This window comes from Euphorbia lathyris, chromosome 2 (assembly GCF_963576675.1).
Source record: "Euphorbia lathyris chromosome 2, ddEupLath1.1, whole genome shotgun sequence".
Lineage (NCBI taxonomy): Eukaryota > Viridiplantae > Streptophyta > Magnoliopsida > Malpighiales > Euphorbiaceae > Euphorbia > Euphorbia lathyris.
In genome coordinates this window covers 40,118,723-40,123,967 of record NC_088911.1, presented here as the reverse complement: position 1 = coordinate 40,123,967, position 5,245 = coordinate 40,118,723, and the positions used below count along the sequence as shown (strand labels likewise).

Sequence of the window (5,245 nt, the reverse complement as noted above, 5' to 3'; positions counted from 1 at the left end):
AGAAAATTGTAATTATATAATGATACATTTAAAAAGTATTTGAATCGAATATTAAAATAAATTAAAAAAGAAAAGAAAAATATGATGTTTTGAACGATTTCTAAACTTAAATCTAATAGTTTATTCATCCTGACGGATCCAGAATTTTAGCCTTGCGGCTAGTGTCGTAGTTAGATTTATGGAGATAAATGAAATTTTTAAACTCCAACTCGTTAGGGTTGGATAAAAATTTTTTAGCCTCCAACACTCTAAATTTTTGTCGTTTCGGCGTGTTAAAAATAAAAAATAAAAAATAGTCGGTTTAAAAGAAGTAGATATATTTAATATTTTATAAATCAAATACTAAGTTTGTTTAGTCTTAAAAGTGTAAAAATTCATTTAGGAAAAAAATAGTACACATGAGCTAAGAAGATATAGAGAGTGATTAATAAAAATAACAAAATTATTTAGAAAAAAAATCAAGTAGTTAAATAAAAGCTTTTAAAAAATGAGAGTTAGAATCTTGTGAGTGCTTTGTGTATGTGTGTATGAGTGGCTGAGTGAGTCCAAAAAGTATACTAATTGAGTTGAAAGTGCAAGCTGATATTTAAGGTCAAATCGTAGATCTTATATTAATTTTTGGCACACCCTATACGTAAATGCTTTGATACCATATCATAGAACCGATTGAACTAAAAGTTGAAGCTAATAGTTAAAGGTCTACTTTATATTAATATCTGACACACCCAAACGTGAATGCTAACTGGGCTTGCAACGTACATAATATAGGCTCATAATGGACCATTTAGTCAAACTGACTAAGATACCATACGGTAGTTTTCACCTGGTCAGTGACTAATCAAATGAATTTAAAATCAGATCTAGGCTTATTAAAATCAGATGGTAGAGATTAAAACAATCGTACAGCTTAAATTTGTTGGAAAGTTTTGAATAAAATTATTTGTTAATTTTAATACCAACAAACACCTCCTTTCTTGAACAGTCGTGTCCTTCGTGAACAGTCATGTTTGTATGTGAACAGTCATGTATGTCCGTGTACAGTCATGTTCGTTCGTGAAAAGACATATCCTTTCGAGTTCTATTTATATAGAATAGATTGTCAAATTCACAGTAAGTTGAAAGTTGTTGAAAAAGTTTATGAAAAAACTCTCTGTCTGTTCACAGTCTTGTTTTCCTACTCCGGTGATAACTAGGCTACACACGGTTTGAGTTCGCTTGCGTAATCTATTGTATTCTGGGAGACGATCGTCAATAGCGACGACATCTGTCTTAAGGAAACTGCTAATACAGGCCTCAGATTTGTCTATCACTTTCCTTTTAATTTCCAGTTTTACTGTTTATATATTTTTCTGTGTTCGTGTTGTTTTTTGGTTAATCGCATCCTACATTTTTAAGACAGACGTAATTGTTTGTCTAATATTCTTAAGACAGACATAATCGTTTGTTCTACAATCTTAAGATAGAACATTTGTTTGGTGTTTTTTCCAAAGAACATGTACAGAAGAATTGTTTGGAACAGATTCTTAGTTCTTTCCAAATACTGACAGAAAAGCATTATTAGCATGACCAGAAATTCATCATTTTGTGATTTTCAAAAATACACAGAAGAAAGAAAATATGTAGTTGGAATGAGCCAAAGTCATGAAAATATGCCAATTTGAATATGAAGTATATACAGGTTTGCAATATGAATTACTCATATTGACTACACTCTCTTATCACTGGGTTATGCTTTTGTTGTGGTAGTTAATATGATCATTTAATTACATGGTTATTTTTAATATTGATACATTATGCAGTGTTGGCACAACAAATTTAAATTTGAAAAAGTGCATTTTGTTTGTTGCTAGAAACCATTTTTCAATTTAGTTGTTATTATGGTTTGAGGCAGAAACTTCAATTTCGAAAACTGATATCTTTCATGGTTGAAAGTATATTAAATATTTGATTTAATAAATGTTAATTCTTTTATTTATGATGCGGATCAAATGGCAGTAATAGAGCTTGTGATCTTGAGCGAGGTAAGCTTTCTTTTTCCTAGTTTTGAAGAATTGATTGTGTTCTATATTTCTTTTGGTACGAGCAACTTTCGTAGTTGTGTTGATGAATATAAATACCTTGTTGATGGATTATCTTGACGAACAAAGTATAATTGAAATATTATATTCAGGCTCCTCAACATTCCAGCTCCCACAGATGTAAACAACCAGAAAATTAAAGAACAGAACCTTTTCTAGAAGCTTACCATGTTGCTATAAGCAATAAAGGTTGGTGAATGCCTGAAATAGAATTGAAACAGAAACCTTAGGATAGAAACTACAAAATCCCAAATGCATAGAAACAGAAACCTTAGGATAGAAACTACAAAATAAAAAACAACAAGATTATGAAATCTCTAGAAGCATATAAACAAAGAGAAAATCCAAGAAACACAGCAAATAAACTCATATGCATCTCAAAACAATTAATCAATAAATCCCCAATTTCCAACAGAAAAAACAGAGAAAGCATCTCAAACCCAAGCAAACCTCTAGAAAAATCGAGGTTGGGAAGAGATAGAAGGGGAATGGACACAAAACTCCATAGCTTACCTTTGCTTGTGGATTCCGACCGATTAGAATGCCCTCAGAAGCTTAGACTCGTCCTAATAGAGTGGTTCAAAATCGCGAATCTGAGAGGAAGTAATTTGCGATCAGATACGACTTCATTTCAAAATCATCGTGAAGAATGCAGTGATAGCAGATCCCGTGCGGCTTGAGTGGTTCAAAATCGTGTGAGATGCGATAGCAGATTCGATTAGAAAGAGTAAGAAAATAACCTAATTGCTTATGGGCTTCTATATACTATCATTTAATTAAAGCGCATTGAGGCAGTTTTTAATTCAGCCACAATAAAAGATGACCAAAAGCTCATTAGGGCAGTCAATCAAAGTGCTGCTATAAAAAGGTCACTAAAACCCTTTTTTTTTTGTAGTGATAACATCCTCATTTTTAGGCTGCATCTGCTAGATTTCCATTGCCACCATACCGTTTGAGGAGTGACAATGACCTGACCCTTTATCGGAAAACTTACCAGTTTCCTAAGGAGTAGAAAAAATTTGGTATTCCCTTACTTTTACATAGGATGGGATAAATTGGTGGAATGTCTAAAACCGGTATATATGAGGATGTTTGGAGATAAATTGGTATATGAGGATGGATAGGCAAAATGATATAACTCCATTTTTGAAATTAAGTTAATAGATTATTTGATTGCTACTTCTTATCATAGTGCAAATTCTTGGGAAATTTCTACTTTATTTTTACTTACTTGTTTATAGATAAACAAAAACAAAAGTAGATCCAATTTGAATGGAAATAATTTGCATTAGGTATAATTTGTTTCTATTTTTGAAAACCACTTTTTGACTTTTAATTCTAAATAGACAATTAACAATAAAACGAATATCAAACAACAAACAAGAACATGTGAATCAAAAATTTCAAATTGAGATATCTTCTATTAACAATTTCAAATTGAGATCTGATGATCCATTTTTCTCCAAAGCTCTCTTTGCCTTCACACTCAACTCTTTTACTCTTTTTCTTCTCTCTTCAACTTCATCTCCTCCATCCATTAGCTCTGAAATAGCCCTCGTTACATCTTCTTTTTTAACCAAAACTCCAATCTTATCTTCCAACCCCCAAACCAAAGTAACTTCTGCCCCAACAACCTTCACTCCAATCTTCAACACATCCACAATTAGCTTTTCATTACAAAACTGATCTCCGAAAAACAGCCAAGTAATCATAGGTACACCTGCACTTATCGCTTCTAGCGTTAAATTCCACCCGCAAACTCTCTCGATTTCTCGCCTCCTCTTAAAACCCAAATGAACGGTCTATTCGATGCTTCTAAGGCTAAAGCAAGTTCTATCAACTGCAAAGTTACTAAATTACAAAGGCTACCGAAACATACATATATTACAGAACCTGATTGTTGCTCGTCGAGCCATTTCAAACATTCGTCGGATACCGTCTGAGTATCACCTCTTTGAATCAGATCCAAGTTATCTTTGTTGTTAAGCCAAACCGGACCGATACACCAGACCTTATCCTGTATCTTTTTGTATTGCTGGATGTAATCTGACTCTAATTCATCAAAAGAATTGATTATGATACCATATGTTACCGCTTCCGCTGCTGCTAATTCCGCGACAAATGCTTCACCATTTTGCATAACTGCAGCTACAAGTTGTTGTTTGGTTAATTGGACATGAAATCCGGGAACTGAAAAGTATTCTGAATCAGAATTTACAGTTTGCAGTATCCCGGAATTGTATACTTTATGTGTACATAACATACAAAAGCAACAAAATCCATTGAAAACGATTCGTGGAAGATGAAGTTTGGTTGCGACTCGGCTTGTGTAAGACAAACTCATATCAGATATGATACAACTAGGGCTTGGTTGCATATTTTCAAGCAATTTTTCAACTGGTTCTTGTAGCCGATTGATTGCTGAGTAGAAATCCAAGATTAAGCCTAGTGAAATTAGCATGTCGAGATTCTCGCAATCTTGTGGTAGTCCTGCTTCTTGAGCAGGAAATTTGAGTTCAACAAGCCTGATTGGGAGGCCTGATTCGACGGCTCGATCGAGGATATGTTTGAAATGCAGCTGCTGAGATTCAGAATCCATCGGAGGAAGAAGAAGAGATTGTAAGGAGTTTCAATGAGTTTCTACATATTTCATACCCTTAATAAGCACAATTTCCGAAATAAAGAATTAAAATTTGCTGCAGATTCTGATCCACATGAAATAAATAAAAATGTTTTGGTTACCAGAGAGAAGGCAGAAACAGATCATGCTATATATTCGAAAGTCAAGGCCAAGTTTTGATAAAATTCAATTTTTTATTTTCTCTCATTAATAGTAACTGTATTATTGGGAAGATGAAAAATTGGAAGCAATATCCAGGAAAGAACGTAAACAAAATAACTTATTATATAAAAAAAGACTAAGCATTAATTCTCCTACGTGTTTAGATATGTTTAGTAGGAAAAGGAATAGAATAAAGGGAATCTAATTCCCTACATAGCTTGGGGTAATGGCTTAACCTAAAGTGAGATAAACCCATAATCTAAAATGAGTAAAGGGAATGAGTTTTTTTTTTAAAACAAACAAGAACAAAAGGAATGAAACCGTTCCATTCTCATTCCCATTCCTAAAAACCCCGAACCAAACGCCCTCTAAGAGATATTCCTAA

At 33.2% G+C, this 5,245-nt stretch overlaps 1 pseudogene; it reads right to left on the bottom strand.

Annotated features, from left to right (window-relative positions):
* Positions 1–3,481: 3,481 nt before the first annotated feature.
* LOC136216878 (UDP-glycosyltransferase 73C1-like) lies at positions 3,482–4,677 on the bottom strand (annotated as a pseudogene).
* Between the last annotated feature and the right edge of the window lie 568 nt (positions 4,678–5,245).